The sequence below is a fragment of the Ranitomeya imitator genome, chromosome 9 (genome assembly GCF_032444005.1).
Source record: "Ranitomeya imitator isolate aRanImi1 chromosome 9, aRanImi1.pri, whole genome shotgun sequence".
Lineage (NCBI taxonomy): Eukaryota > Metazoa > Chordata > Amphibia > Anura > Dendrobatidae > Ranitomeya > Ranitomeya imitator.
This window is the reverse complement of record NC_091290.1, coordinates 136,167,844-136,188,680: the sequence shown is the minus strand read 5'-3', so window position 1 is coordinate 136,188,680 and position 20,837 is coordinate 136,167,844. Positions and strand designations below refer to the sequence as shown.

The window sequence follows — 20,837 nt, the reverse complement described above, 5'->3', positions numbered from 1 at the left end:
GGCACTATATGGGAGGGGGCACTAAGAGACCATACTTCACAGGGCACTATATGGGAGGTGGCACTAACAGACCATACTACACAGGGCACTATATGGGAGGGGGCACTAACAGACCATACTACACAGGGCACTATATGGGAGGTGGCACTAACAGACCATACTACACAGGGCACCATATGGGAGGTGGCACTAACAGATTATACTTCACAGGGCACTATATGGGAGGTGGCACTAACAGACCATACTACACAGGGCACCATATGGGAGGTGGCACTAACAGACCATACTTCACAGGGCACTATATGGGAGGTGGCACTAACAGACCATACTTCACAGGGCACTATATGGGAGGTGGCACTAACAGACCATAGTATTTACTGTATATTTAACCAATTAAGGCCTGCAGGTCCCCAGGACACTTCTCCTTTATGTGAGTCTGACAGCACATTGCACCTCTGTCCACACGTCCATTTAGCAATAAGTCGGGTTTCTCAACACATGGTCCTTCCCCACCAGAGCTGCGCGAGAATGAGGCAGACGCAGATAGGTGGCGACGGAGGAAACGTTAGGTTTTTATTTTTCATAAATCCAATGTCCATTTTACCTGCACTGATACATTGTTGCAAACTATAGATATTAGTTTTTATTTTGCTCCCAGATGATTGTGCAGACTGTAATATAAGCCCAGAAAACGTCTCCATTTACTGACGGTAGGTAAAGATTTTGAAATCAGCTGGAATTGGAACACAAAGACCCAGATTCATCATTTATGGGGGCTGGTGCGTTTTCAAGTCATTTCTTTTTCTTTTCCCACTGGCAGATTTTGTACCAAATTCGCCAAAACAGCAAACGATGATTGATGATACCGGCCCAATTGCAAAGATTTTTTTTTCTCCCTTTTGCACCTTTTAGGAGTAAATGTGACAAAACCCTTTCAATAAGTTTTCATTTTCTCACATTATTACTTTTGAACTGCGGTACAATTTCGGCAAAATTTTGCAACATTATACAAAATATAAAATGATGAATTAGCTGAAAACATATAGATAACGAGAACAAAACCCATATTGTTGAGCAAAGCTAAAAAAAATGACCAAGACTGAAAAATAACTAGCATTAAAGTGTCACAAAAGCCTTAATGATTTTGACGTCAACATAAAAATGCCTAAAAACCAAACTTATACTTAAAAAAAAAAAAGTTTGGGGACAAAATCTGTTAGAAACTTTCAGGACTTTCTGTTGTGCATGCAAAACCTGGCTCAGTGGTTACGCAGGTCCCGTGCCCTACAACATCCTTGAGCTGTTGGACAGATGACCTCTGGCTCTTATGGCCGGCATCTATGTTACACTACACATGATGATGGAGAAAGCCCTGAACGGCCATACTTCCTCCTCCTTTTGTTGCTTCTGCTTTTTTTTTTCTTGCCTCTATAGTTTTACTCTATCCCCCACCCCAAGCCTCGGTTTTCTGCACTACTGCATCCATTTCCTTCCTCGTGCTGCAAAGCTTCATATCATCTCCCTTCCCCATGATCAAATGGAATTGACATGACACAAGTAGAAATGGGAAATATAGGTTGCAACATGAAGCACAAACGGTCATTGATTGTAAGCCCCAGGTCAGAATGCCAAGAACGTCAAGAATACGACAAGACGTCCGTGGTAGATTGTCAGCCGTTGTGAGAAATAGTGCAGCTTACCGCTGTTACATACCCGGTCAGGAACAGATAAACCCCCCCAAAAGACCTCTGTGATCTAGAATACACCCTATATGGTTACTTCCATACCTACCTGGGTGAATGTGCTCAATTCAGACTTGTATGTTGCTGTATATAAATGGTGGATCCTGTGTTATCTACTGTATATAGAGGTGTTATCAGTCATTGTACAGGAGGAGGAGGTGAGCTGTGACATCACCTATTGTGGATGGTGGATTCTGTGTTATCTACTGTATATAGAGGTGTTATCAGTCATTGTACAGGAGGAGGCGAGCTGTGACATCACCTATTGTGAATGGTGGATCCTGTGTTATCTGCTGTATATAGAGGTGTTATCAGTCATTGTACAGGAGGAGGAGGTGAGCTGTGGCATCACCTATTGTGAATGGTGGATCCTGTGTTATCTACTGTCTACGGCCTGGGACAGCTCATAGAATCCCACGGTATGCAGTACCATCTCTACGCTGACGACACGCAGATCTACCTCTCCGGACCTGACCTCTCCTCCTTGCTTACCAAAATCCCGCACTGTCTGTCTGCCATTTCAGCCTTCTTTTCTGCTCGCTTTCTACAACTGAACATGGACAAAACAGAATTCATCATCTTTCCCCCATCTCACTCTACCCCTCCACCAGACCTATCCATCAATGTCAATGGCTGCTCACTATCCCCAGTCCCACAAGCCCGGTGCCTCGGGGTGATCCTCGACTCTGCCCTCTCTTTCAAGCCACATATCCAAGCCCTTGCCTCCTCCTGTCGTCTCAAACTCAAAAATATTTCCCGGATCCGTGCTTTCCTTGACCGCAACACTGCAAAAACGCTAGTGCATGCCCTTATCATCTCCCGCCTCGACTACTGCAACCTCCTACTCTCTGGACTCCCCTCTAGCACTCTGGCACCACTCCAATCCATCCTACACTCTGCTGCCCGACTAATCCACCTGTCCCCCCGCTATTCCCCAGCCTCTCCCCTGTGTCAAGCCCTTCACTGGCTTCCTATCGCCCAGAGACTCCAGTTCAAAACCCTCACACTGACATACAAAGCCATCCACAACCTGTCTCCTCCATACATCTGTGACATGGTCTCCCGGTACCTACCTACACGCGACCTCCGGTCCTCCCAAGACCTCCTTCTCTACTCCCCTCTCATCTCTTCTTCCCATAACCGCATCCAAGACTTCTCCCGTGCTTCCCCCATACTCTGGAACTCTCTACCCCAACACATCAGACTTGCACCTACCATAGAAACCTTCAAAAAGAACCTGAAGACTCATATCTTCCGACAAGCCTACAGCCTGCAGTGATCCTCAACCTACTGAACAGCCGCACAGCCAGCTCTTCCCTCTCCTAGTGTATCCTCACCCACCCCCTGCAGACTGTGAGCCCTCGCGGGCAGGGTCCTCCCTCCTTATGTACTCGTGTGCCTTGTTATCTGCTCATGTTTAATGTATTTGTCTATATTTGCCCCGTATTCACATGTAAAGCGCCATGGAATAAATGGCGCTATAAAAATGTATAATAATAATAATAATATAGTGGTGTTATCAGTCATTGTACAGTAGGAGGAGGTGAGCTGTGATATCATCTATTGTGAATGGTGCATCCTGTGTTATCTACTCTATATAGAGGTGTTATCAGTCATTGTACAGGAGGAGGAGGTGAGCTGTGATATCATCTATTGTGAATGGTGGATCCTGTGTTATCTACTGTATATAGAGGTGTTATCAGTCATTGTACAGGAGGAGGAGGTGAGCTGTGACGTCACCTATTGTGAATGGTGGATCCTGTGTTATCTGCTGTATATAGTGGTGTTATCAGTCATTGTACAGGAGGAGGAGGTGAGCTGTGATATCACCTATTGTGAATGGTGGATCCTGTGTTATCTACTGTATATAGAGGTGTTATCAGTCATTGTACAGGAGGAGGTGAGCTGTGACATCACCTATTGTGAATGGTGGATCCTGTGTTATCTACTGTATATAGAGGTGTTATCAGTCATTGTACAGGAGGAGGTGAGCTGTGACGTCACCTATTGTGAATGGTGGATCCTGTGTTATCTACTGTATATAGAGGTGTTATCAGTCATTGTACAGGAGGAGGAGGTGAGCTGTGATATCATCTATTGTGAATGGTGGATCCTGTGTTATCTACTGTATATAGAGGTGTTATCAGTCATTGTACAGGAGGAGGTGAGCTGTGACATCACCTATTGTGAATGGTGGATCCTGTGTTATCTACTGTATATAGAGGTGTTATCAGTCATTGTACAGGAGGAGGTGAGCTGTGACGTCACCTATTGTGAATGGTGGATCCTGTATTTTCTCTCTCTCTATATATATATATACTTACCTGTTACCTTTCATTGTATTCCTGTCTTTGATGACAATGTTCTGACTGTGGAGAACTGATTTGTACAGAACAGGAAGTGTTAGATAATTATGAGGCTTTAGAGATGGAGTGAAAACAGAAATATGTAGATTTTTTTTTCTTTTAATATAACTAGTGACACGAACCATTAAAAAAACACTAAAAATTATTTTAAAAATATTGCTAATATAACTTGATTTAGGACGCTTTGCCTTAAAGTGCAGAGCAGCATCGCTAAAAAAAACGTTCTGCATTCTGGAGGAAATTGGGTAATGGCCGTAATGTCAAGTTCATTATATTGCAGCTGCTGCTGACGGCGCCTCTTACTGTCGGCTGCCAATCTTATAGAAAAAAAGAATATAATTCTTGTAGTTCTTGGAATCACTTTTACACTGAATACTAAAGCAATGTACTTACAAAGTTTTGAGGTAGTGGCAGCATTTTTTTAAATAAAAAAAAAAAACTGAGAATGACTGTAAAGTGTGAACACAGCCTAAAACTACATATGGGGGCAGAGCTGTTCTGAATCGATCTAGAAAATGGTAGATATGATCTGCCCTGTCCTGGATTGCCTCATACCTTTCCGACCACACATTTAACGTTTCCCACTCCCACACCACCTCCTCATCCCACCCTCTCTGTGTTGGAGTCCCTCAGGGCTCTGTCCTAGGGCCCCTACTTATTTCCATCTATACTCTTGGCCTAGGACAACTCATAAAGTCCCACGGCTTCCAGCACCACCTGTATGCAGACAACACTCAGATCTACCTCTCTGGCCCAGATGTCACCTCTCTGCTGTCCAGAATCCTGAAGTGTTTGTCAGCCATATCCTCCTTCTTCACCTCTCGCTCCCTAAAACTCAGTGTGGACAAAACCGAACTCATCATCTTTCCCCCATCTCACGTATCCCCCCTACCTGACCTATCTATTTTGGTAAACGGCATCACGCTCTCTCCTGAACCTTAAATCCGCTGCCTCGGGGTAACTCTCGACTCTGCCCTGTCCTTCAAATCGCACGTCCAAACTCTTGCCACCTCTTGTCGCCTCCAACTCAAAAATATTGCCAGAATCCGTTCCTTCCTCAGCCCACAATCTACCAAAACTCTTCTGCACGCCCTCATCATCTCCCGCCTCGACTACTGCAACACCCTTCTCTGTGGCCTCCCTGCTAACTCTCTTGCACCACTCCAGTCTGTCCTCAACTCTGCTGCCCGGCTAATCCACCTCTCTCCTCGCTACTCCCCTGTTTCTCCCCTCTGCAAATCCCTCCACTGGCTCCCCATTCCCCAATGAATCTAGTTCAAACTACTAACACTGATCTACAAAGCCATCCGCAACCTGTCCCCTCCCTATATCTCTGATCTAATCTTCCAATATCTTCCCTCACGTAATCTCCGATCCTCCCAAGACATCCTACTCTCCTCCACACTTATTCGTTCCTCACCCAGCCGCCTCCAAGATTTCTCCCGAATATCCCCCTTCCTCTGGAATTCCATGTCTCAACACGTCCAACTATCCACCACCCTGGGATCCTTCAGACGGAACCTGAAAACCCATCTCTTCAAGAAAGCCTACAGCCTGCAATAAACATTCTGCCGCCTCACCACCGCCAGAGCCGCCGCCTCACTACCGCCAGAGCCGCCGCCTCACCATCGCGAGAGCCGCCGCCTCACTACCGCCAGAGCTGCCACCTCACTACCGCCAGAGCTGCCGCCTCACCATCGCCAGAGCCGCCGCCTCGCCCCTACCTTCTGTCTCTTCCCCACAGAATGTAAATCCGCAAGGACGGGGTCCTCTCCCCTCCGTACCAGTCTGTCTTTGTAAACCTGCCTACTGTAATCGATATCTATAACCCTGTATGTAACCCCTTTCTCATGTACAGCACCATGGAATTAATGGTGCTATATAATGATAATAATAATAATAATAATAATACAGTGGGGCAAAAAAGTATTTAGTCAGTCAGCAATAGTGCAAGTTCCACCACTTAAAAAGATGAGAGGCGTCTGTAATTTACATCATAGGTAGACCTCAACTATGGGAGACAAACTGAGAAAAAAAAATCCAGAAAATCACATTGTCTGTTTTTTTAACATTTTATTTGCATATTATGGTGGAAAATAAGTATTTGGTCAGAAACAAACAATCAAGTTTTCTGGCTCTCACAGACCTGTAACTTCTTCTTTAAGAGTCTCCTCGTTCCTCCACTCATTACCTGTAGTAATGGCACCTGTTTAAACTTGTTATCAGTATAAAAAGACACCTGTACACACCCTCAAACAGTCTGACTCCAAAATCCACTATGGTGAAGACCAAAGAGCTGTCAAAGGACACCAGAAACAAAATTGTAGCCCTGCACCAGGCTGGGAAGACTGAATCTGCAATAGCCAACCAGCTTGGAGTGAAGAAATCAACAGTGGGAGCAATAATTAGAAAATGGAAGACATACAAGACCACTGATAATCTCCCTCGATCTGGGGCTCCATGCAAAATCCCACCCCGTGGGGTCAGAATGATCACAAGAACGGTGAGCAAAAATCCCAGAACCACGCGGGGGGACCTAGTGAATGAACTGCAGAGAGCTGGGACCAATGTAACAAGGCCTACCATAAGTAACACACTACGCCACCATGGACTCAGATCCTGCAGTGCCAGACGTGTCCCACTGCTTAAGCCACTACATGTCCGGGCCCGTCTGAAGTTTGCTAGAGAGCATTTGGATGATCCAGAGGAGTTTTGGGAGAATGTCCTATGGTCTGATGAAACCAAACTGGAACTGTTTGGTAGAAACACAACTTGTCGTGTTTGGAGGAAAAAGAATACTGAGTTGCATCCATCAAACACCATACCTACTGTAAAGCATGGTGGTGGAAACATCATGCTTTGGGGCTGTTTCTCTGCAAAGGGGCCAGGACGACTGATCCGGGTACATGAAAGAATGAATTGGGCCATGTATCGTGAGATTTTGAGTGCAAACCTCCTTCCATCAGCAAGGGCATTGAAGATGAAACGTGGCTGGGTCTTTCAACATGACAATGATCCAAAGCACACCGCCAGGGCAACGAAGGAGTGGCTTCGTAAGAAGCATTTCAAGGTCCTGGAGTGGCCTAGCCAGTCTCCAGATCTCAACCCTATAGAAAACCTTTGGAGGGAGTTGAAAGTCCGTGTTGCCAAGCGAAAAGCCAAAAACATCACTGCTCTAGAGGAGAGCTGCATGGAGGAATGGGCCAACATACCAACAACAGTGTGTGGCAACCTTGTGAAGACTTACAGAAAACGTTTGACCTCTGTCATTGCCAACAAAGGATATATTACAAAGTATTGAGATGAAATTTTGTTTCTAACCAAATACTTATTTTCCACCATAATATGCAAATAAAATGATAAAAAAACAGACAATGTGATTTTCTGGATTTTTTTTTCTCAGTTTGTCTCCCATAGTTGAGGTCTACCTATGATGTAAATTACAGACGCCTCTCATCTTTTTAAGTGGTGGAACTTGCACTATTGCTGACTGACTAAATACTTTTTTGCCCCACTGTATATTATCTACATAGCGGCCAACCATTGTTGTATTTCAGGCTAAGGGTCCATGCACTGTAAGGGCTCATTCTCAAGTCTGATTTTTCAACGTAGGAGAAAACTGGAGCTGTTATTCTGATCAGAGCATAATCGATAGGATTCTCTCGGATGATAGAATCTACTCTCGTTTGAGCGAGATCTGCGGTCAGTCTGGGCATTGCAGTCTGTATAAGGACTGTGACATCCACCCATCTGAACCTTATCTGAAAAGGCAAAAAACTCAATAGCCCTAACACTTCCCATAGCTGAGAGTTTGGTACAATTATATCCAAAAAGGAAATCACAACCCCTGATGAAGCATCGGCGAAACGTGTCTGGTAGGTGAGCCTGTGCATATTCTTTGATTATATGTCTTGTTATTTACATGCATTTTTGCAGTATATGTACCTCATTATTATCTGTGAGTCTCTTTGCAATAGTATTGGCACCTTTACTTTCCATATCTGCTTTTTACTCTTATATATGACCACACAGTTGTGCTCAAAAGTTTACATATCCCGGCAGAATCTTTGCTTTCCTGGCCTTTTATCAGAGATTATGAATGATAACACTAAAACTTTTTCTCCACTCAAGGTTAGTGGCTGGGTGAAGCCATTTATTGTCAAACTACTGTGTTTGCCAAAATGGGCAGAGATTAGTGGGTTGGCGCGGCGCGACAGGTTTAATATAATTTCCTACATAAAAAATTGAATAAATGATTACAGTCATGTCTGGAATGCAATTCTTACTGGCGCATAGAATGGTGAAAGAAGTGAAAAATTCACAAAAATGTATTAAAAATGAATAAGAATTATTGATCCGAATGTATCATCAATGATCAAAGCTATAGGCTTTTTTTTTCCTGTGTCCCTATAACAACACTTCCTTTTCTGGGCTGATTAATATTACTATAGGCGGGTAGTCAGGCTTCACAGTAACCAATGCTACAAGAGAAAACTAACACTGCTGTATTGTAGTTCCGCTAGGACTACATAGTGATTTTGGCCAATACCGAAGCTGCTACATATAAGTGAATGGGATCACGTTGCGACACATAAACAAGCTGCAAAAAAATGAGACTCCGTTGTATTTTTTTGCATCTTGTTTTTTTGCGGCAGTGTAGGTGTGCCAATGTCACTCCATTTACTCGGCACAGAGAAAACTCCGGTCTTACGAGGGCTGTCACAGCCCTAGCCGTATTCTATTAGCAGACCCAGCTGACTGACAGCCCATATACCTGCCAGTGCAGGTCCCAAAAGAGTTGTCGCAGCAAGCTAAAGGGAATCTGTCACCCGGTTTTTGCTACCTATCTGAGAGCAGCATGATGTAGGGGCAGAGCAGAGACCCTGATTCCAGTGATGTATCACTCACTGGGCTGCCTGCTGTAGTTATGATAAAATCACAGATCTGCTGCCGATCTAGCAGTTCTTTCAAAGCTTTCAGTCCCCTTCCACAACACTGTGCATAGCCAGAAACCTGCCAATCAGTGGTGAGGGGCGCGGCTGGAGTACCTTGCAGCAGGTTTACTAGTCCGCTAATGATAATCTCCTGCTGATAAAAATGTGATTTTATCAAAACTACAGCAAGCAGCCCAGTTAGTGATACATTGCTGGAATCAGGGTCTCTGCCCTTATATTTTGTAAAAACTTGGTGACAGCTTCCTTTTGCTGTGTATTATAAAGGGATGCATCATTTTGACCTTCGATCGACTGGCGCACTGGCAGTTCGGGGCCCCATGACACAGTAATTTTCGCCATATTGAGTGATAGAAATAAATATAACTAACTAGACAGTCGCCTGGGCAGAATAGGATGACTCAACGACCTATATTTACTACTGGTTTGTGACTTTAGGTGGAAATGCTGGCCGCGTGTCTTTTTCCTGATAAGTGAGGACGTTGTCGCCTGATATTTCATGGTCTTGCATTTTCACTCTACTCGTTTTCGATCTTCTTTATTTCATCAATATGTTGCTGGTATCCCAACAGCTGTGTTCCTTCTTTGCTGTGATTTCTAAGAGGTTCCGAAGCAGCTGTGCTTTCCAGCAGGCTCCCATCCTACGCTCTGTGATCTGTACCCCGAGGTGAATGTCATGCACGCTCCTTCCTGCTCCCTGATAAGTATTTATACATGCAGAAGTAAGCGCTAACATTGCTTGATGTCATTTCTAACCACATAGCTGTAGTTGGTCATGGCGGTGGCATCAGTGGCGAAGTTGCACAACGGCCGCTCAAAACAGCTACGTCTGGTTAGAAAGTTCTAGCCCCACTTTAAAGCTGATTTGTATTAACAAATAGGTGACGGCTTAAAGGGGTATTTGCATCACGGACCTTGCAATGGGTCCCATCTCACTCCTCCAGGAATGTACCGGTGGTCGTGCATGCGCTAATTTCTTCTTTCACTTTTATGTGAGTTCTTAAAATTACCGAGCACGCTCTGCTATACATAATCACAAGCCCACCATAAGCTCCGCGGGAAGCGCACAGAGCAAATTACATAAACTTAAGCCCACCATGAGCTTCCCAGGAAGCGCGCAGAGCAAATTACATAAACTTAAGCCCACTATGAGCTTCCCAGGGAAACAATGCAAGGAGCGCACAGACGAAATTACATAATCACAAGCCCCACCATGAGCTCGTAAGGAAGACAGTGCAAGGAGAGCACAGGCCAAATTACACAAGCTTAAGGCCACCATGAGCTCCGCAGGAAAACAGTGCAAGGAGGGCACAGACCAAATTACATCAGCTTAAACCCACCATGAGCTCCGCAGGAAAACAGTGCAAGGAGGGCACAGACCAAATTACATAAGCTTAAGCCCACCATGAGCTCCGCAGGAAGCGCACAGAGCAAATTACATAAACTTAAGCCCACCATGACCTCCGCAGGAAGCGCGCAGAGCAAATTACATAAACTTAAGCCCACCATGAGCTTCCCAGGAAAACAATGCAAGGACCGCACAGATGAAATTACATAATCACAAGCCCACCATGAGCTTCCCAGGAAAACAATGCAAGGACCGCACAGATGAAATTACATAATCACAAGCCCACCATGAGCTCCGCAGGAAGACAGTGCAAGCAGAGCTCAAACCAAATTACATAAACTTAAGCCCACCATGAGCTCTGCATGAAGACAGTGCAAGGAGAGCACAGGCCAAATTACATAAGCTTAAGCCCACCATGAGCTCCACAGGAAGACAGTGCAAGGAGAGCACAGAACAAATTACATAAGCTTAAGCCCATCATGAGCTCCACAGGAAGACAGTGCAAGGAGAGCACAGACCAAATTACATAAGCTTAAGCCCACCATGAGCTCCACAGGAAGACCGTGCAAGGAGAGCACAGGCCAAATTACATAAGCTTAAGCCCACCATGAGCTCCAGAGGAAGACAGTGCAAGGAGAGCACAGACCAAATTACATAAGCTTAAGCCCACCATGAGCTCCGCAGGAAGACAGTGCAAGGAGCATACAGACCAAATTACATAAAAAACCCACCATGAGCTCCACAGGAAGACAGTGCAAGCAGGGCACAGACCAAATTACATAAACTTAAACCCACCATGAGCTCCGCAGGAAGACAGTGCAAGCAGGGCACAGACCAAATTACATAAGCTTAAGCCCACCATGAGCTCCGCAGGAAGACAGTGCAAGCAGGGCGCAGACCAAATTACGTAAAAAACCCACCATGAGCTCCGCAGGAAGACAGTGCAAGCAGGGCACAGACCAAATTACATAAACTTAAACCCACCATGAGCTCCACAGGAAGACAGTGCAAGCAGGGCACAGACCAAATTACATAAGCTTAAGCCCACCATGAGCTTCGCAGGAAGACAGTGCAAGGAGCGCACAGACCAAATAACATAAGCTTAAGCCCACCATCAGCTCCGCAGGAAGACAGTGCAAGCAGGGCACAGACCAAATTACATAAACTTAAACCCACCATGAGCTCCGCAGGAAGACAGTGCAAGCAGGGCACAGACCAAATTACATAAACTGAAACCCACCATGAGCTCCACAGGAAGACAGTGCAAGGAGAGCACAGGCCAAATTACATAAGCTTAAGCCCACCATGAGCTCCGCAGGAAGACAGTGCTAGGAGAGCACAGGCCAAATTACATAAGCTTAAGCCCACCATGAGCTCCGCAGGAAGACAGTGCAAGGAGAGCACAGACCAAATAACATAAACTTAAACCCACCATGAGCTCCGCAGGAAGACAGTGCAAGGAGGGCACAGACAAAATTACATAAGCTTAAGCCCACCATGAGCTCCGCAGGAAGACCGTGCAAGGAGAGCACAGGCCAAATTACATAAGCTTAAGCCCACCATGAGCTCCGCAGGAAGACAGTGCAAGGAGAGCACAGGCCAAATTACATAAGCTTAAGCCCACCATAAGCTCTGCAGGAAGACAGTGCAAGGAGAGCACAGACCAAATTACATAAGCTTAAGCCCACCATGAGCTCCGCAGGAAGACAGTGCAAGGAGGGCACAGACCAAATTACATAAGCTTAAGCCCACCATGAGCTCCGCAGGAAGACAGTGCAAGGAGAGCACAGGCCAAATTACATAAGCTTAAGCCCACCATGAGCTCCGCAGGAAGACAGTGCAAGGAGAGCACAGACTAAATTACATAAGCTTAAGCCCACCATGAGCTCCACAGGAAGACAGTGCAAGGAGAGCACAGAACAAATTACATAAGCTTAAGCCCACCATGAGCTCCGCAGGAAGACAGTGCAAGGAGAGCACAGACTAAATTACATAAGCTTAAGCCCACCATGAGCTCCACAGGAAGACAGTGCAAGGAGAGCACAGAACAAATTACATAAGCTTAAGCCCATCATGAGCTCCGCAGGAAGACAGTGCAAGGAGAGCACAGACCAAATTACATAAGCTTAAGCCCACCATGAGCTCCACAGGAAGAAAGTGCAAGGAGAGCACAGACCAAATTACATAAGCTTAAGCCCACCATGAGCTCCACAGGAAGACCGTGCAAGGAGAGCACAGGCCAAATTACATAAGCTTAAGCCCACCATGAGCTCCAGAGGAAGACAGTGCAAGGAGAGCACAGACCAAATTACATAAGCTTAAGCCCACCATGAGCTCCGCAGGAAGACAGTGCAAGGAGCATACAGACCAAATTACATAAAAAACCCACCATGAGCTCCACAGGAAGACAGTGCAAGCAGGGCACAGACCAAATTACATAAACTTAAACCCACCATGAGCTCCGCAGGAAGACAGTGCAAGCAGGGCACAGACCAAATTACATAAGCTTAAGCCCACCATGAGCTCCGCAGGAAGACAGTGCAAGCAGGGCGCAGACCAAATTACGTAAAAAACCCACCATGAGCTCCGCAGGAAGACAGTGCAAGCAGGGCACAGACCAAATTACATAAACTTAAACCCACCATGAGCTCCACAGGAAGACAGTGCAAGCAGGGCACAGACCAAATTACATAAGCTTAAGCCCACCATCAGCTCCGCAGGAAGACAGTGCAAGCAGGGCACAGACCAAATTACATAAACTTAAACCCACCATGAGCTCCGCAGGAAGACAGTGCAAGCAGGGCACAGACCAAATTACATAAACTGAAACCCACCATGAGCTCCACAGGAAGACAGTGCAAGGAGAGCACAGGCCAAATTACATAAGCTTAAGCCCACCATGAGCTCCGCAGGAAGACAGTGCAAGGAGAGCACAGACCAAATAATATAAACTTAAACCCACCATGAGCTCCGCAGGAAGACAGTGCCAGGAGAGCACAGACCAAATTACATAAACTTAAGCCCACCATGAGCTCCGCAGGAAGACAGTGCAAGGAGAGCACAGGCCAAATTACATAAGCTTAAGCCCACCATGAGCTCCGCAGGAAGACAGTGCAAGGAGAGCACAGGCCAAATGACATAAGCTTAAGCCCACCATGAGCTCCGCAGGAAGACAGTGCAAGGAGGGCACAGACCAAATTACATAAACTTAAGCCCACCATGAGCTCCGCAGGAAGACAGTGCAAGGAGGGCACAGACCAAATTACATAAGCTTAAGCCCACCATGAGCTCCGCAGGAAGACAGTGCAAGGAGAGCACAGGCCAAATTACATAAGCTTAAGCCCACCATGAGCTCCGCAGGAAGACAGTGCAAGGAGGGCACAGACCAAATTACATAAGCTTAAGCCCACCATGAGCTCCGCAGGAAGACAGTGCAAGGAGGGCACAGACCAAACTACATAAGCTTAAGCCCACCATGAGCTCCGCAGGAAGACAGTGCAAGGAGGGCACAGACAAAATTACATAAGCTTAAGCCCACCATGAGCTCCGCAGGAAGACAGTGCCAGGAGGGCACAGACCAAATTACATAAGATTAACATGATCTGTGCTGCCGACAACATGCTGTATGGGGACGGATGATCATATTACCGATTGTTTTATCCCCATACAGTTTGTTTTGGCCCATGTGAACGAGACAATAAACCAATGCCCATCTAATTTTATGCAGCGAGTCTGCGCTCATTTATGGGCAAAAATTGGCGCATATAACTGGTCCTTAAGGCTCTGACGTATGCCGCTGTATGCTTTATGTTCAGAGCATACCCTGAGAAAATATGAAGTCCTAACATGGCAAGGGCAAACATCATCCATGGGCTCCGATGATAATATTAAGCATATACAGTACCACTTGTTTTTTGGGGTGTTTTTTTTTGCAGTGGCAGGCAGTAGCTGTGTGCACACGTTGCAGATTTTTTGCGTTTTTTTTTGCGTTTTTTTCGCTATGAAAATGCTATAAAGACGCGAAGAAAAGCATACATTATGCAAGCCATCATTTAGAATGCATTCCACAATTTTTGTGCACATGATGCGTTTTTTTCATGAAAAAAATGCATTGTGGTAAAAAACGCAGCATGTTCATTAATTTTGCAGATTTTTTGCGGATTTCCCACTATATTATTGCATTGGGAACCTCCGGAAAAATCCGCAAAAAAAAATGCACCAAAAACGCGAGAAAACCGCATGCTGATTTCTTGCAGAAAATGTCCAGTTTTGCTCAGGAAATCTCTGCAAGAAATCCTGAACGTGTGCACATAGCCTCATGGAAAGTATAGCAGGTAACAATGGTATAATTTGATGTACCTGTCTGGGGAATACCACGAAGAGAATTGTAATTGCTATTTGTTCCTCTTAGCCCTTGTTAGGAGACCTGTTTCTTTGTGCACCATTATCATAACAAAATGTAAATTTTCCTGAAATGTTACCTCTTTTGCTTCCTTCATGACATTTATCAACCCAGTAGGGCTGAAAGTTTACTGAAATATGTTGCAGAATCTATACTTTTACAAATGGAAGTAACATCATGAAATTCTAGGTACATACGTAAAATAAGATCGCATATGGCAGACTATACGTTCTCGAGAGTGGTGGGCTCTTCCGTGTGCCATTATTAGGCCTTCTGGTAAAGGTGATGGAACTTATCTGGTCCATAGAGCAAGGCTAATTTGATCATCACAATTATTGGTCAACCCTTACTAAGATTTACCAACTTTGGGGCCCTGTTGAAATAAAAGGGTTGTTCCATCTAGACAATGGCTGGAATGATTAATGGTTCTGTTTGTATACCTATCTCTGCTGTACTACGGTGCCTGACTACATACATGGCTCTGCTGATTCAAGGTGCTGCCTGCATACTTCGCTTTGCTGTACCTTGGCTCTGCATAAATGACTTTACTGTTCCAAGGTGCTGTCCAAACACTCGGCTTTACTATACTAAGGAGCTTATCTACCAACATGGCTCGACGGTTTCAAGGTTCTGTTCACACACAGCTCTGCTATACCAAGGTGACTGGTCTGCCTACATGGCTCGAATGTTTCAATGTGCTGACCGCACACTCTTCTCTTCTGTACTAACGTGCCTGACAACATACATAGCTCTGCTGATTCAAGGTGCGTGTCCATACATCCGCATATCCTGTTCCACCGTTTCACATGCAGTCTGGGATATCCGTTCCACTCCATGTGTCGGATTGCTAATCCAGCTCTGCTATTCCACGTGCTGTCCGGTTGTCCTGTTCATCCAGCCCTATGGCTTAGCAAATCATGTGAGCGATAACCGTGCCGATTTAGGTGGGTAAACTAGGACATTATCTGCTTTCTTCTCTAATTTATAAAGGGGGATCATAAAACCCATCTTTGAAATCCTTAGGCCTCAATAGAGCAACCCTAACAAGACTTGACGGAGGAAAATTCCATGGTCTTTGAGGCGTTGTCTCTCAAAAATGGTAAGTTTTTGATCCTTGGAGACATTCAAGACAACCCAAATACTAAAACAAGTCTTGAAAAAGACAGACATGAAGCATTTATTCCAGGCCGTTACCATTGTATCAGAACTTTGGATCAAGATGTGAAGTGATCACTTGCAATTGACCCAATTGTGGTCCAGCAATGTCCACTTGCTTTCTATAAATTAAAGCCTCCTACTATCATGGCAAAACCAGTTGGACATGGCTGAGCTGTGATCATTTTAGGTGATTTTCTTTTCCTCGGTTTTGAGAATTTATTTTACCCTTTTACAAATGTATTATAGAGCAAGAATGTTCCTTACAGGAAGCAGAAGAGCGTTTTAGCTAATCGAGGCAGAACAGAAATTGTGTAAGGCCGAAGTATTGTGAAGTACCCAAGGCTGAATGTATGTATGTGCACGTGGTGTTTTCTCGATATTGGCGTACCCACTGGGTTTTTCCAGTAAAAGACACTTCAGGGAGACGTTGGCATGTGACTGAAAATGACACAGTGTGCACATACCCTACAAAATATTTTTCTTGGGGGGGATAGCCATGCAAAAAAAAAAAAAACCTGCTTTTCACGGTTAAGGCTCGTTTATAGGTCCTGCAATGGTTGGTTCACTGACTTGAGTGTCCCATGGAGCTGGACATTTTGGGCCTTTAGGCTCCTAAAAGTTAACTCTGGTAAGCGTTAGTGACTTGTTTTGACGCTTTGTACCTTTGGTTTATTTCTCCTACACCAACCATGCATCCAGTGATATCAGCTTATCTTTGGGGTCTCCAAGTACAAACAGGGTTGTTTTAGGCTACTTTCACACTAGCGTCGGAATCTCCCCGTCGCAATGCGTTGGGCCGAGATTCCGACGCTAGCGTTTGACGCACTGCACAACGGGTGCAGCGGATGCATTTCTCCGGCGCATCCGCTGCCCCATTGTGAGGTGCGGGGAGGTGGGGGCAGAGTTCCGCCCGCGCATGCGCAGTCGGAAAAAGCGGTCCGTCAGGAGCAAAAAACGTTACATTTAACGTTTTTTGCTCCCGGCGGTCCGCCACAACACGGCGCAACCGTCGCACGACGGTTGCGACGTGTGGCAAAGCGTCGCAATGCGTAGCTAATGTTAATCTATGGGGCAAAAACGCATCCTGCATACAACTTTGCAGGATGCGTTTTTTGCCATAAACGACGCATTGCGACGTCTGGCAAAAAACGCCAGTGTGAAAGTAGCCTTAGTGACACAGCCTCACTCCGCTCCCATCCTTGAGGTTTGTGCACATGTTAATGGGATTGTCTGGGACTCTAAAATTGACGGCTTATCCTTAGGCATAGGTCATCAATGTTTGATCGGTGCTGATGCGACACCCGCCGATCAGCTGTGCCCAGTTGCGGAGCTGCACAGCTCCATCAACTAAATAGTGGTTGCGGCCTGGGACTGAACATCCGGCCACTATCCAAATCTATAGCGGGTGGATGTGCAGTACCCGGTCGCGACCACTATTCTATCGATGGACCTGTGCTGTGCAGCTCCATAACTGATCAATTCCGGCCACCACCGTCACCAGAAACAGCTGATCGGGGATCCCCAACCAATTCGACATTTATGACTTATCCTGTGTTAAAGTCCCAGACAACTCTTTTAGTATTTGCAGCAGACATTTTTGCTACAAAAATGTTTTGGTTTTTTTTGCAGGAAAAAAAAGTTGCTGAAAATAATTTTCCAATTAATTTGTAAGACTGAAAAGTGCTGCAAAAAGCGCTGAATTAATTGATGTGCTCTGGTTGTGAAACCGCGTCAAATCTGTAAGGAAAAATTAAGCCGCGTGATATTTCAGAAATCATATTCACTTTGATGGGACAGTAAAACGCCGCCTTTTTTTCACGGCAAAATTGCAACGTGTGAATAAGCCTTTACAGTCCACACAATTCCCAAAAACATAAGACATGTTGAATTTTCAGTGTCGATCCTATCGTTCCCAGGGGAGATAAGCCACTACTAATGATGTCTATCAATGGCTAACTCCCTTCTCCATATTCAGAACACATGCACGCTCGTTCGAACGGAGTGTGCATATGCATGACTGGCTTTGGGGGAAATGGATTGATTACATGAGCTTTAATCATCCGGTGTCTTCAGGTTCAGTTTCTGAAGTCAACACTGCAGCCATTTCAGCTTTCATACAGGTTCCTAAAACCCACAGGGCCAAATCTGCCCAGTTATGAAGTGGTACCGAATCTAGTACCAGATAACTTGATAATTGGGCAGAATTGCCTTTCAGAATGCTAGAATAGATAGGCGACAACTTGGTACCTATGTAGCAGCGTTGATAGTCGCCTAGAGATCGTCAGTCAAACTCCTGATCGCCTAGTTTCAGCCTATACATCCATGCTTTCATTTTGCTACATAACTAGGCAGATTTGTCCTTTCGTTCTGAGACCAGAAAGTGGGAACTGTACTGGTAGTCAGGTCGGTTAAGTTATAGCAGCGAAAAGAAGAACATGTCTGTGAAAATCAGAACAAATTCCACCGCTTGTATCCCGTGTAGGTCATTTACGGATCATTTACAGTTTGCTGTGGGACGGACTGGCGCAGTTACTTACTTGGGAGCCTTCTGTGCAGGTGTTCCTCCTACCTGGTGTCATCTCTGTCCCAGGAGATCCGTCTTCTCTATTTCCTGTGCCCTCAGATCTCTTCTTTCTTATACCCCATTGTCCAAAGCGCTCGGAGAAAGAATGAAACTCACTACAGAAAAAGTTGGGAGACAAAGTTTCAGTAAAGTTTCTGACTGCCCAGAGGCAGTGCACCGGCAATGGGGGAGTTGTGTGCAATACAAGGAAGTTTTCGAGCCGCAGTCATCCAGCCTCACTGTACCCAACAGCGTCCTTCCTGTTTTATCTATATACACATGTGTGGTGTGACACAACTACTGAATATGTAATTACCTCTTAAAGGGGCAGTAACCTAATCATAGAGATTTGCATATTTATATAGATACAGAATGTAGTAAGGCAAGTTTTTCGTAACAGACTTTTTTGTTGTTATTTTGATGCATTATCTGCAGATGAATCTTCTGTGTTATCAAAGATCAAGGAGTTATCTATATGCTCAGAAGACATATAGCATATATAGCCATCAGTCATTACATTAAAACCCGGTGCCACAAAAAAACAACCAAAAAAACTCTTACCTCATAAGGCATGGAGTCCGCAAGTCCTATGTAGGTGCCCACCATTACCTTTTTAATAATTTGCTGTACCTTATCTCTTCTGTATGTGGGGCCACATGTGCTAGCTTTCCCTCTTAGGCACTGGTAACCCTGGGTGTCCTCCTAGTTGTCCATCCATGGTCCACTTTTGATAGATACTAGCCATTGTATACCAGAAACACCCCTCAGGACCTGCTGTACAATAGGAACATCACAAAATATCCACCGTATACCGGGAATATGCCATCAGACATGCTGTATACTGAGAACACTGAAGAAGGCCCACCATATACCGGGAATACCCCACAACACCATCAGTATACCAAGAACATCGCACAAGACCTGCTGTATATCGGGAACACCCTTAAAGATCCGCCATATACAGTACATAGAACACCCCACAAGACCCATTGTATACCTAAACATCCCACAAGACAGTCCATATATTAGAAGGAACTCACAAAAACTGCTCTATACCAAAAACACCCCACAAAATCTGCCGTATTCCAGAAACACCCCACAAGACCTGCTGTATTTCAAGAACTCTCCCACAAGACCTGCTGTATACCGAGAACACCCCAAAAATCTGCCGTATTCCAGGAAGTCTGCCACAAGACCTGCCGTATATATGAAACACCCCACAAGACCTTCTACGTACTGGAAATACCTCAGAAGACTTGATGTATCACAGCCTACAAAACCAGCTGTATACCAAGAACACCCCACAAGACCTGTCGTATACGGGAACACCCCCATAACCTGCCATATCCCAAGAACGCCCCCACAAAACCTGCGGTATAGGGGGAACACCCCATAAGACCTGCTGTATACAGGGAATGCTCCACAAGACCCGCCGTATATGGGAATATCCCCAAAAACTGCTGAATCCAAGGAACACCCCCATGAGATCTACCATATACCAGGAAAAAATCACAAGACCCTGCCGTACATGGGAACACCCTCATAAACTGCCATATCCCAGGATAACCCCTATGAGACCTGCCATATACTGGGAACACCCCACAAGACCTGCCATATACCAGGAACACCCCACAAGACCTGCCATATACCGGGAACACCCCACAAGACCTGCCATATACCGGGAGCAACCCACAAGACCTGCCGTATACCGGGAACACCCCACAAGACCTGCCATATACCGGGAGCAACCCACAAGACCTGCCATATACCGGGAACACCCCACAAGACCTGCCATATACCGGGAGCAACCCACAAGACCTGCCATATACCGGGAACAACCCACAAGACCTGCCATATACCGGGAACACCCCACAAGACCTGCCATATACCGGGAGCAACCCACAAGACCTGCCATATACCGGGAACAACCCACAAGACCTGCCATATACCTGGAACACCCTCACAAGACCTGCCATATACCGGGAACACCCCACAAGACCTGCCATATACCGGGAACACCCCACAAGACCTGCCATAAACCGGGAGCAACCCACAAGATCTGCCATATACCGGGAACACCCCACAAGACCTGCCATATACCGGGAACAGCCCACAAGACCTGCCGTATACCTGGAACACCCCCACAAGACCTGCCATATACCGGGAACACCCCACAAGATCTGCCATATACTGGGAACACCCCACAAAACCTGCCATATACTGGGAACACCCCACAAGACCTGCCATATACTGTGAACACCCCACAAGACCTGCCATATACCGGGAACACCCCACAAGACCTGCCA

At 45.6% G+C, this 20,837-nt stretch overlaps 1 protein-coding gene across 4 annotated transcripts in view; it reads right to left on the bottom strand.

Moving 5' to 3' along the window:
* Window positions 1–18,791, bottom strand: part of PLCG2 (phospholipase C gamma 2) — a 117,475-nt gene extending 98,684 nt beyond the window's left edge. For 2 of the 4 annotated variants that reach the window (XR_011315233.1, XM_069739167.1), the window contains exon 1: window positions 18,506–18,782. The gene's annotated coding sequence lies outside the window, so the exon portion shown is untranslated. Of the gene's footprint in view, window positions 1–18,505 lie in introns of all 4 variants that reach the window. The other 2 variants (XM_069739169.1, XM_069739168.1) reach the window with 2 other exon arrangements.
* Window positions 18,792–20,837: the final 2,046 nt, after the last annotated feature.